The 13,978-nt window shown below is 40.5% G+C and overlaps 1 protein-coding gene across 1 annotated transcript in view; it reads left to right on the top strand.

Moving 5' to 3' along the window:
- Nucleotides 1-13,978, top strand: part of antxr2a (ANTXR cell adhesion molecule 2a) — a 46,478-nt gene that overhangs the window by 20,383 nt on the left and 12,117 nt on the right. The gene's annotated exons all lie outside the window — the stretch shown is intronic.

The following is a 13,978-nucleotide window of genomic DNA, read 5'->3' as shown; positions in this document are numbered from 1 at the left end:
TAACAGTTATATATTGTACCCATAGTCCCAGTATAAAGTTTGCACACGTGTTGGATTTATTTCCTACATTCCGCTGCGCTTCGATAAGCTTTTCTGCCGTCAGGAGAGTCAGACACGGTCAAACCCACAAACATGTCGTCTGTCAGAATGGTCTCTGTTTATGACCAGCAAAAGATTACAAAGAGCATAAACCACTGTAAAATGTCCTAAACCAGGAACCAGGAGGTGTTGGCGCGAGTTAGAGGGAAAGAGAGAGAGAGAAAGAGACATGGAGAGAACGAGAAGGTGAGCGTGGGAGCGTTAACACCTTACAAGAAGAACAAATGCAAGAGGAGACAGAGGATGATTTAACACGTCAATATCAGATCTACAGTATGAGGAAGAGAGTTGTGTTATTTCATAGTTTTGAAAAAAATCCAGTATTGTTATTGTTATTGTAAGGTATTGTCAAGAAGTTAATATAAGAAAATGACAATACCTTACAATAACAATACTGGATTTTTTTTTTTAAACTATAAGATAACACATAAGGCATCAGGTAATGACAAAAACAACAGGAACAACAGTCAGTTGTTATTTTAAGATACAAAGGTCAGCTGTTCTGAAATAGTTCTTGCAAGTACAGTATAGTCGAATGCATTTGCAAAACCCATCAAGCACCATGACGAAACTGGCTCTTATGAAGACCATCCCAGGAAACCAAGACCAAAACTTACCTCTGCTGCAGACGAGAAGTTCATTTAAAGTGACCAGCCTTAGAAATCAACTGTTCAAGGGAGATCATTGCATAGTTCAGTTGCCTTCGGCATTGTCTTAGAAAGAACTAAAATCAGGAAAGACCATAGAACGTGTGTCCAAACTTTTGACTGGTAGTGTATTCAAAAACTGAGATTCTTTACACATCATTTAGGATCGCTCAGTAATTAGGGTACTCTGAACGTGTTATTTTGGGGACACAATGCTACGTGAATACACAACAGCTTCATCACGTACCTGGTTTGGATAAACACAGCATCCTCTACGGATGGGGCGTTATAATATACTGTATATGAGCATAATGAAGTGAGGGGAAGAATAATGCCGTTAGCAACAGCTCTGCTGCATTAGCACTAGTGAGGTCCTGCTTTAGACATACACGTTTTTAGTAAACCGTGGCCTGTCGCGTCTGGGTCAAGGGTTTGATTCCTGCCTCAGGTCTGTGCATGTGGAGGTTACATGTTTGGTGGGTTTTCTACAGGTACTTCGATTTTCTTCTCACAGTCCAATGACTTGCTGGAGCTTCCAAATTTCCCATAGTGTGTGTGTGAGTGTGTGTAAATGAGTGTGTCCTGCAATGTATTGGCACCCAGGGGTTATTCTGCTTTGTGCCTGGGGTCCCCTGAGATAGGCTTGTCATGGATAAGCGGTCCAGAGCAAGTGATTATAATAAAATTAGTCCAATGTCTAAATTCTAGATTATATATGTTCTGTACAGAAACCTTTTTAGAAACTAAGAACATTTTGTTAAACCAAAGATTTCTCAACAACACCTTTTTGGAAGCAAAGATCTCTTAATTATTTAATCAACTAATAAAGAACCTTGTTTTAGAAAAGTCAAACATCTTTATTTCTCCAGTGAAACCCTAATGAATCTATTTTAAAAGCTATGACCCTTTAATTATGTAAAGAAACCAAAGCCATAGATTCTTAGTTATACAATAAATCTAACTGTGATCAAATCCCAAAGGTAAAAGCGTTCAATTCTCCAGCAAACCCTTAGAGTAACTTTTTTTTTGGACAAGAACTCTTCATTATCCAGCGATCCCTGCTCTAAGAGTTTAAGATTATCTTAGGATCTATCTTTGTTCTTTCCTTTTTGTCAGTTCTGCTTTTGATTGGTAAAAATGATCAGTTCCTTTAGTTTTTCACGGAGTTTGGGTAATCAGAATGAAGCCCTGCTGGGTTATAATTTCCTTTTTCATTTTTTGTTCAGGGTTGTTTCCAAGCTGCTGGGTTGTAATAACTACAGTCAGTAGATTCAATATTTCCAGTATAAACAGAAATAACTGGTGTAGGAAAGAGTGTCTGTAGAAGCAAAGTGGGCACAGGATTTAAAAAAAACACACACAGCTAGAGTTTGAGCCACTATTGATGACCTTTCTCTAAACAAAAACCCTCAAAACTCGAGAACTCCAAACAAGCCCAACCCAGTGGAGCGTTCAGAGCCATTGGAAACCTCTGAGCAGGTCCCTGGCATGCTTTGCGAGGCCACAGTTTGAGCGTACTGACTTGAAAGCTCTTCATCAGGTGCTCTGTGCCCAGGCGTGCATTATCAAAGCTCGAGAAGTCCCCCGCCTGAGGAGAGGAAGAGTGGGGGCTTTGATGGCCGACAGGAACCCTCCAGGGTCATGAATTTTTCAGTGCTGGATCGCCGGGTTACAAGGACTCATACAGGTGTAAGGAAGCAGGTTGTCGCAGACATCTGTTCAGCTCCTGGACCCTGGGGTCCCTCCCACCATTCCCTTGTTTCACTCAACCCCCACTCCAACACACACACACACACACACTGCCTGTAGCCAGACTGCAGGATTCTCAGCAGCTGTAGGTTTTATAAGCAGTCCAAATACTTACTGGTCTCCCATTTTACCGCCTGAGGGGCTCCAACACCAAAGGTAGAGCGGGAGATGGACACAGCTGCACTGCTGCACTTGCCCGGGGCACAAATAAAGAGATCTAATGCACTTTGACTGTGTTGTTGGGGAGATCTGGGAGCCAGGGAGGCACTTCAGAGCCAACTTAGCGCCGTAACATCTGCCGCTGAGTTTTTCCGGAAAAGAGCGGCCGGGGACAGCAGGTAGGGGAAAGCGTCAGCGCCTTTTGAACGGGCGCCTGGCTTTCTCGCCTGCCTCCAATCCGACTGGCTTGCTATTGTTTTACAAAGCAGCAGCCTACGAAAAGCCACTAACAAGCTCCTTTATAAATGATACATTAACATACATTAACCCTGGCGATCTGTCGCAGAAAGGCAAAGTCACTGAGAGGAGCACGCTATTTATTTGAGGCTGTGCGTTTAAAGACGTTTTAATTCCCTATGGGGTCGGGAAGAAAAACTGATCAAGATTGCATTGAAGGATCTTTCCCAGAAACGGCTCGGGATAATTTTAGAAAAGCTTACAGTTCTTCTTATGCTGCCACATTATTATGATTTCTGCTTTCTGTTCTCATAAATTCAAGAAAAGCAACAATTCATAAGCCTGGTGTGTTCCTCAAATCTACAGATATTGACACTGATTGAGCATGAGCAGCATTTCTTTTTCTTCCTCAAACAGCAAACAGGCTTTTTATTCGATGCATACATATAATGTCACTTTGGTGTCACCCCTGTGACCCTATTAAAAATCATCCAGGCTGTAACGGATACCTTATTAGTGCACACCGACTTGTAGCTTCCTAATGGCAGCGCTTGAAACGAGGTGGGTTGCGTTTTTTTTTTTTTTTTTTTAAATGGTGGAAATTGTCACCGCGGACAAAAGCGCTCGTGATTCCGAGATTCACGATTTCCAGAGAGCGGGGGTTAAAAAACAGCCCACTGTGACAGTGTCTTAATTTAACAGCCATCGGTCACATAAACAGTGTGCCAGGAGCATTTTAATTAAGCGACTGTGAGCGGGCAGCGAGATGCAGCCCAGCTCTTGAAGAATGCCATTAGAGGAGGGGGTGGATGGGCGTCGAAGATGCAAGGGTAGCAGCACTGGCATGGGCAAAGAGCATTTTGGCGGAGGAGGGTGGCAGGGAGAGAGGAAAAGCAAGAGATTAAGTCGCTGGGCTGGCAGGCCGAGTCCCCCAGGTCTCAGACACACATGGCCAGATTGAGATTTTAACACACATGGCCAGATTTAGCCGTGGCACTGTGTAAGAGCTTGGATCGGGGCACGAGCACTCACAGACAATACTGGACTGTTTGTGCTGTGCCCAGGCGAGTGAGACAACTCAGGTCCTAATGAACTAGCCGGAGCAGTATGAACTGAATCCTGGCAGTTTCACCGAGGAGCCGCTTAATCAGCAGAGTCACGCGCCGCGGCACGGCCCTGTAAATAGGGTTTGAATCGACATCAAGGCGAAGGCTTTCTCCTTATATCAGCTGTATGCCTTTGCACCTTCTTATTATACGTTAAAGAAATCTTTCGTCTTTCATGTTATTCAACTTTTTTTGTTTTGTTTTTTTGCCGGGAGGAAATGAAACAAAACTGCTCAATTAAATCCTGATTTTCTCCCAGAATTACTGCATTCCGTATTCCATTAGACCCTTTGTTATGCAAATTAATTAGCATTAATTTACTGATTAAACTGGATGACACGCTAGGTATTTACATCAAAATAAACCAAGAAAAAACAAAAAAGAGAGAGAGAGCGAGAGGGAGACAGCTAAATAGGGAAAGATCTAACAACAGATACTAATAACTGTTTGCAAATACGTAACCGAATATATTATCAGTGTATTATTCCGTGACAAACACTGCACTAAATGCCGCGCTGTATAAAATATAATGAACTGACTCGGTGGTGAACTGAAAGCGCTCTTGTTGCGGAAAAAGAAAAAAATGGAAATGGTGTTAAGTACCCTAGATCAGAGAGCATGAGATTTCTAATTAACAGGGTAATTGGAATTAAACCAGAGCATCACAAATAATGAAGTGTTTCGGAAAAAGGAGCCGACGTTTGCACACAAGAAGAGTTAAAGCGGCTGATGGAGCACAAACACAATTACCGAAGTTTGACTCCTCCACCTCCCTCTCTCTCTCTCTGAGCCTCCTTGGCCTTTTATTGCCTTTAAGTAGCTGGTGTGGAAATGCTCTAATGGGAGAATTGTGTTAGGGTGCTCGGTGGTGGTGGTGGGGGGTGTGGGGGGTGGTGGCTCAGGGGAACAATAGGTGTGTTCATCCTCCTCATTAGCGTTATCAGTGGACGCTCCCGGTTCCCACTAACAAGCGGCATGTCGAAGGCTGACACTTTCATTCAGCCGCTTCGGCCCCAGAAGAGAAGTGACAGCTTTAACGGTGGCTGGGGCTTGCTGATTCCGATGAAATGGCCTCTTGCTCTTTGAACCAGATTAGATCTACCCCCTCCTTTTTTTTTTTTCTTGTTCGAAATATTTCGGCACGCGAACTGGAGAAAAGTAGGGCAGATGTCCGGACGGCTGGTTGTAAATTTGGTAATGTGCGCCATGTTAAGCTGCAAGGCTCCCTGCGCAGCCAGGCCTGCTGGTAACAAGATTAGATGGGGGACCCCAGTGAGCTCACGTCAGTTTTTGGAAATGTGGCTCAGGGAAGAAGGGATTGAGGAAAGCAAATAGAGAATAAGTCGGTCTGAACTACAGGGAAAGAGGATTGAAAATGCTGATATTGACTACTTACACTTACCCAGAAACAATTTTTGCATGTTTGTTGTCTTTAAGTATTCGTTTTGTGCTATAATGATTTCTAAAGATATGACTCTTTTTTATTATTGCTTATTACTAAATAATATGTTATTTATTACTAATATTATAATATAAAATGCGATACCCACTTCTTAGAAGAACCAACTTAATATATTCTATTTTTATTTTGTTGTAACTGTTGTATTGATTTAGAATTGGATATTTGGAATATTCATATTCAACTTACTTAGTTCTTCTGTGAATTTTTGTAAAAATATTTTATGTCTAAATATTTAATGCTAATGAAAATGTTAAAAATACTTTTCATTTATTATTTATTTATCTTGTTTTTTTGGCAAATTCCCATTAATTTTCCTTATGTGGTTCAATTTAATCAGATAATTCTGATATATGCTTGTTTATCTATATACATATAAAATGTTATTATTTTAATATTATTATTATTATTATTATTATTGTTACAATAACTCCAGGAATCACAGTCGCAATTAAGTCGCATTATTGTTAATGTCAGCTTTTTTGCGGGCCGGTTTGTTGCACAGATTTATGTCTCCATGTGTCAGACTTGCACAGAAATCACACAGGGAATCAGTAATGTATTATAATGCCTTCTGCTCTTCATCTGAATAATTTGAATTTTGAATGTGATGAAATGCGAAATATGTTTGAATATATATATCGATATAAAGAACTTTAGTATGCGTTGCTACAAAAAGCATTTAAGCCAACAATTACAGTAAAACATGAGAGAGAAATCTGCGCAATATTAACACAGAATTCAATGAGCATTAAAAAAAAGAAAACACATATAGGATAAAACCACAGAATTCAGAAATGCATTAGCATATTTATTAAAATGTGACTTTTCATTCAGTGATTATCATATCATTGGGTCATTAAGAAACATATGAAGTTATATTGAGAAATTATTTTATAAATACATTTGTTCTATAAAAAAAAGCATCAACAAAATTAAATCATTTTACATTTTTTAGATTATTATAAAGTGTAATAAATTTGCCATAGCATAAAAATAAATATTAATAATGTCAAATTAAGTTACAATCATATATAACTGGTAATATTTGGCTTCTTTTAGGCTCCCATATTATCCACCTTATCAGCCTCGGACACTTAGATGTCTAGATTTGAACTTAGACAGCAGATGGGATTTTATTTTATTCACTGAATCTTAGTCAGACCGCTTCATAACTAAATTATTAATCACATCAGACCTGATTAGACCAGATTCAGGAAGTCCGACTTTATTATAACATCCGACTTTATTATAACATTTTCTGCATTGATTATTTAACCTGCTTGAAATATGTAATTCATTACTGATTGAAAAGATTTTTTTTTTTTACATGCATACTTTATACTTGAAGTGCGTGTTGTTTTTGTGGGAAAAAAAATCCTATAAAAGCACAGTTCTTCTCTGCCCTTCTAGATCTCCTAGTCATTGGGCTGGAATATTATGATATGGCAGAAAAAGGCATAAATTTTAATCAATATGGCATTCATCGTCATCATTATGGATGGCCACGATGCTAATGGTAACAGTTTATAATCTAACCTTAATAATGATGTCAGCCTTAATGAGTTATAGGTCATCTCGTCTCATATATCATCACCGAGTGGATAGATCAGTTTCATGGACTTTCAAGTCTTCCTTGACATACAGTAATAGAGAGATACACAAAGGGCATTGTTTTTCCTTCTCTGTTCTAATCCCAAATCAAAACATATGTGTGTAAGTAGTCCTGATTCTTCCTCTTTGTGAGCGGAGATGCATAATGACATTTAAAATTTCTGTTCCATAAATAAATACACATCCGGACCTGATGTAAAAGTAGAATTTTATTTTTAACCTCTCTGTCTTGTCAAATTAAGATGAAAGAAACTATCCATGACTGACACCGGCACTAATGAAGACGTAAAACGGCGGTCAGCAGGTTTTTCTGAAGGTTACTCTGTGTATACTGAAAGAAAGCGATAAAGGATGAGGCCACTGATGTCATGCGATGTTTTCGCACTGGTGTTACTGCAAGGGAAGGAAGTCAGGGGACAGAGATACTGTACCTTCCGCATTGTAGCTATGTGTGTGCATACAACCTTAGAGATTAACATCAGATGCTTTATTTGTCTTTTGCATTTGGCAGGAAAGAATGGGACTTTCCTGAGTGTGCTGACTGCCCCGAGTGTGAGGTTTTGTCATCATGTAAAATTTTTAATGGAGTGGAGTCACATGTCAATCAAATGTGGATTTAAACATTCTAGGAATTTCATCATGGATGAGAGTCTAGACGAAATTTATAGCCAATGCAGAGATCAAAACTCCAACGTTATGGCAGGTTCTGTGTTATTTCTGTTAAGTTCAGGGAAGCTGGTTTGTTGACAGCTGATCAAAGAGGAAGCATCTGCAGTCGGTGTGTGAAAAATGATAGAAGCTAAATACAGCACAGCTTTAACTGAGTCATCTTGCAGCTTCCGCACTTGCGATGATACTTCAATTTATGAGAAAAAAAAAAATTTGACATATATTACTTCAATGCCAAGAAACCTGTTTGTGTACACCATAACTACACCCTGGGAAACTTTTTACTGAGGATATATACGGAAGAGCTGCAAATTGACATAAACCTTTGTGTGTGTAACAAGATTTCGTTTTTTTTTTTCCTTATTTATTACTACACACTAGAACGATCTCTGCCTAAAGAGGAGCCAAGTTTTTTAAAGTGTACCTCAATCACTCACTCACTCATCTGCCATACCGCTTTATCCTGTATTCAGTGTCGCGGGGGGTCTGGAGCCTGTTCCAGGAGGCTTAGGACACGAGGCGGGGTACACCCTGGACAGGGTGCCAATCTATCACAGGGCACACACACTTACACACACTATGGGCAGTTTGGAAACGGCAATTAACCTAATCAGTGCATGTCTTTGGACTGTGAGAGGAAACCGGAGTACAGGAATCGAACCCGGATCCGGGAGGTGCAAGGCAACAGTGCTAACCAATACACCACCATCCCGTCTAAAGGGGACCTATTATGCGAAATTCATTATTTACTTAGAGATGGTACGCATACGAGGCATGTAATGCCACCGACTGTAGTTGCTGGACTTGCTGCTCATGCACAGTTAAAGAGCAGGTGTAACACAAAAGCGCTATCCTCACGTTTCTTTTGCATGAGCTCACAGACTAACATGACTGGCTAGTGTCGCTAAGATTGATGCAGGAGTGCAAGCATTTCATCCCTCACCCCGAGAGAGAAAGAGAGAGAGAGAGAGAGAGAGAGAGAATTAAGCCTCTTTATGCCCTGGAACTCAGGATGGTAGGGGTAAACGTGTTTTTGTGCACAAAAATCACTTTTTAGTCGTTTTTTGGTATTCAGATGGGTTGTAAAGTGTGTGTGCATGCAAATAATATATTTTTTTTTAAATCATAATAATTTTTTTTTATGTTTTTCCTTTTTTGTATTGGTCAGGGCTTAAACAAGCCAATGAGATTTTTTTCCCCCCTATTGTGATCTCATATAAGACAATACCCTCCTCTGGGTTGTTTTTCAGCTCATGGTTCATAAGTAGCTCATTTACATACAGTAGATCCTGCAATGGTGCATTTGTGGAAGGACTTTGAGGTTTGAATAAATGCATTTTCTGATGGCTATTTCAGCTTGATCGTTAACACACACACTTTGAGGGAGCTCTGAGACCTGTGTGCACTTGTTAATGAAATAGTCGAATATGGAACCTTTAACACGGGCAATTTATAACAGTATAGTTGATGATATTTTTCCCATACTTTCTGTATGCTTCGAAATACATGAAAGTAATTTTTTCATCATATTTTCATATTTTGGGCCCAATCTTGTGCATCTTAATCTTGTCCATTCATAAAACGTGAACACCACAGACAGGTCTCTGGCTGAAAAGTATTAGCGCCTGCACTTCTCCACCTTGTCCATAAGCCCGCGTGAGCCACCTACAAGTCTAAAGCTACGCAGTTCTAGCGGTGGCCCTGTTGGTGGCCTCTGTCAGCCCACCTGGGAGAGAGACAGCTGCCTCTGCAGAATCCAGCGTGTGTCAGCCGTAATGACTCACAGCTGACACCTCAGCACAGGCCTTCCGCTTTAGTCTGCCATGTAGCGCATTAGAATAATTACTCCCTGTCATCCTCCATTTAATAGGCGCCCCTCCCCCAGTTCACACACACTCTCACATTCATGCAGTCGCACTCCCCTCGTTTGCAAACACACACAGGCGCATACACCCCCACAGTTAGACACCCGCTGTTGGTGAATGGTGGCATTAAAACATTGAGCAAATGCCCTTGCCCCGCTTGTCATTTGCCCTTAGCAAAATAAATAGCGTTTCCCAATTGCATGTTCCATTTACAGGGAGAGAATGAGAGATAGGGTGAAGCTGGCGCCTGTATTTGGTTCAAGGGGTAAACAAACTGGCATGCACACACACACACACACATACACACACACACACGCTTGCAGATAGAGACATTTGCAGTCCTAGCAAGGCAAGTCTGAGGAGGCATCTCATTATCATGACATCTGCATATCTGAATGCAGACTCAGTGCCCTCGGAGGTTGTGTGGACACCAGCATGTTAGCTCCGGTCCATAGTGAGCCACAATGGAGAGGTGTAGCTGCAGGGGAATTTCAGGTTTGAAATATATGAACACCGTTTGGAATGTTTTTTGTGAGCGTTACCGTAATTCACATATCCTGCAGCTCAAGATATGCTTGTTAACATTTGTTGCATTACCTTTACGCTCAGACCTTTGAGGGAAACCGCATAAAGCATGGTGACTCCATGCATACACGACAGAGTCATGATTCGAACCCCTAACCCTGGAGGTGCACGGCGACAGTGCTAACTGCTGAGCCACTTCTCCTCACTCTCACTCATTGTCTATATCGTTTTATCCTGTATACAGGGTCGCGGGGGCCTGGAGCCTATACCAGGAGACTTATGGGCACACCATGAACGGGGTGTCAATCCATCGCAGGCCACACACACTCACATGCTCATTCACTTGTTACAGGCAATTTGGGAACGCCAATTAGCCTAATCTGCATGTTTTTGGACTGTGGGAGGAAACCCGGAGCACCCGAAGGAAACCCACTAAGCACGGGGAGAACATGCACACAGACCTAGAGGTGGAAATCCAACCAGATTCTGTAGGTGCGAGGCGACAGTGCTTTTGAGCGTTTTCTTATAACTTTTGAGGGTTTCATTGGCTATTCCATTGCAAGGAGTCATCGGAATTTCCCACAGAGTTGCTGTTTCTGAGAAATACAAAAATATTTTGTCACGTGATTCTAACCAACCACATCTCCTTTTCTTTATGCTTTTGGTCAGTTCCTGTAAGCAGAAACAAAAAATTCCTATTATTAGAGGGAGATTATTTACCATAGCTATATATAACATCGCATCATATCTGTCCGAATGATCCCAAGAGAAATAACTTTTCCTTTATGCATTTCTTTCCTCTATTATCCGAGTCTTGGAATACCCTTGACATGGAAAACTAACCTACAAAGTTTTACATGATTAGCTTACACCTTTTATATAAAGATTTATGATTAGGTTCTTCCTCTAAAAAATAATATTAAAAAGTATCACGGCGTACCTTAGCATAGTCTTTTGTATGCTTGTTTTTGTCTCATCTTTCCTCGGACTTGCTTATTGCATTTGTTCGTGTTAGGACCGGAAAATGTCTCAAATATTTGAAATAATAACTTTATTTGTTCCACAGTCACATTCTATACAAAAATATTTCATACACTGCAATAAACATGTGGTTTGTCTTTCAGTATTAAGTCTTGCGTTAGTACTTCCCCTTTAAAAAATCGTCTTGCAGTCACCCTTTACCCCAGTACACAATATGTCTGCTTAGGAAAACAAGATGATGAGCTTTTGAATAGGTTTTTACTATTTAGTTTACTTTAGTAAAGTCTTTCCTTAAACCGTATTACAACCATAGGCAATAGAAACCCATTACTGTAAACATCTGATCTCCATTTAGGCCTTTCTGTCCAGGTTTTCTTCACTAGGGTTTTCTTTTTAGTTCATAGTCCCACAAAATACAGGAGTTTAAATTGTGATTTCACATCCAGCTGTACAGGACTCGGAAGCGTCACGGGCAGGACCTTCTGATTCTGGAAGTGTCGTGACGGAGGTGGTTGTTTTTTGGCACCACCTACAGGTAACAGCTGTTCCTCCTGCATTGCACCCACTTCAGCAGTTTCCAGTACATGTGAGTATGGAGGGAAGCCCAGACATTCGACTACAGCTGGAGTAGTCCCTTATTTTTCCCTCCACCCCATGGGCTTAAATGGAGCCAAAGCTTTTGCTATGACTGTAGGTGGGGCACCTGATTAAAAGATCGTTCACAATGATTGAGTTTCCATTTCCAGTTTAATTATGGATGACCATGGAGTAACCATACAGAGTTTGTATTTGTATTTCAGCCACTTTTGTCTTGCGCAAGTTTGTTCATAACATCATTAACGGAAAAGGTTTGTCATTGAAGGATTTCACGAATCTGCGTTAGTAGTCTGATATTTCTGTGCAGCTCTGGAAATCCACAAGTCACATGCTCCTTCCCAGGCTCTCAGCAGAATGTGCTCTGTGTATGTTAATATTGATTGAAACCATATGACTTGTTTCTTTCTCTATGTTGCGCAATTCCCCTGTCCAAACAAAGCACATTCATTTCATTGACGTTTTTTTTTTTCTTTCTTTTTTTTTTCTAATGCATTATATGCAAATTCAAACAGGCAGGAGCGTAACAACACCACGACTCTCGGGTAAAATACGTTTTATAGTTTAAACAAGATCTTGTTGAAATTCCAATAGATTGAATAGAAGCAGATGGGGAGAAAGATAAAGAAAGGGAAAAAAAATCAGGATTGGAAAGTGTTACAGTAAGCCCCGACTAATGTGTAGTCTGTTGTGCATTTTATTTTTTCATACGGTCAGTGCAGTTGCTGTAATAAAGGTCACAGCGTATCTTTGTGAGCAAAAGAGGCAGGATTGCACACATGACTTAAACTCGTGGAAGCTCCGGTTGTGCAAATGCAGCTTCAGGTCTAACCGCAAGTGCCGGTGTCGGGATTAGTCACATGTAGTTCTTGGTTTTAATTGGTCAGACACTCATACAATATACAATAAAGTGTTGTAATGAAGCGACATAATAACTAATACATTTGTTTCCTCACCAGTGTCCTTTATATCTCGGCGTACACTCCTACGATAATGTCTGTGCACGCGGGAGCACTCTGTACACTCGGACCAGCGTTAGTGCGATGTCTGTGCGGCTCAGGTCACATTAACCCAATTCAAACAGCCTCGTGCCTCCTTTCATAATCTCGCCTAGCCCCGAGCCGCTTCACACTGCTACAGTTCCTCCGTGGCCGCGCAGCGATCACGTTATTTACTGCTTACATTACCATGCGGCTTGATAAGCATATTTTCCTCAGTAGACACAACAAGATGCTTTATTGTCGAAGCTTTCCACCGAGCATAGCCGCTCGAGCAGGCCGGGTGTATTTTCATACTCCTGCGCTCTCGGGGCAGTAAATAACAGACAACTTTTCTGTGTCGTAATTTAAAAGTGCAAATTTTTTGCGCGAGGAAAATGGAATGAATTAACATGTTAGGACAACCCAGAGTTATAAATTGAAAACATATTTGCATGGTTAGATTTTGTGCAAGTAAACGAGGTGCATGATGCATTTAGATTTTCCAACAACCTGTATTTTTACTTTGATGTTAAAATCAAGATATAAAACAAAGTTATAAAGCATTTTCTTTTTAAAATCAATGTTGAGTAATTTACTGTATGTAGTGGATTTTTTCCCCCTCATTTTTGCGAAACATGATTCCATTGTTGCCATTGCTATTATTTAAAACTAAGGGGGAAAATAAATGTGTATTTACATTCACTGGCCATTTTAATAGGAACACCTGGACACCTCATTTATTCGCAATAATGCAGACACAGATCAACAAATAACTGCTCTGTACAAACATGATGAGCAGAAAAGCAGCTCAGAAGAATCCTAAACCAGATAGACTTAAGTAAAAAAGAATGCATTAGTTCAACTTCTGTCAGTCACTTCGGACTTTGGAGTGAATTCAGGCTCAAGAAAACGAAGCAGTTACAGATTTGGTGATCTCCTCCTGATGCATTTTGGTGAAAGCTTTTAAAGTTATTATATTATTATATGTTATTATAAAGTTATTAGTTAGTTCCTACCTACAGTTTATTCACTGCACTTTGTTAAAAGTTAAAGAAGGTCAATATAGTGCTTCACAACAGCACTCTAAATGCCTGCTATGGGTTTAATAAATACGGTTGAGGGTGAGTCAAAAATTATCCGCACTCCTGGTTATATTAAGACTTCTGTTAGTCGTACTGTCGTATCAGCACTTTCCATTTAACCCACTGTCTTCCCAATCACTGCTGTGCAGGATTGAATGTTTCATGTAACATCCGTTCCTTTCCAACTGTAGTGTGAGCAAAAATAGATGCCC

Source organism: Clarias gariepinus, chromosome 21 (assembly GCF_024256425.1).
Source record: "Clarias gariepinus isolate MV-2021 ecotype Netherlands chromosome 21, CGAR_prim_01v2, whole genome shotgun sequence".
Taxonomy (NCBI): domain Eukaryota; kingdom Metazoa; phylum Chordata; class Actinopteri; order Siluriformes; family Clariidae; genus Clarias; species Clarias gariepinus.
Note: the sequence above shows the minus strand (reverse complement) of the source record. Positions and strands in the feature narration are given on the sequence as shown.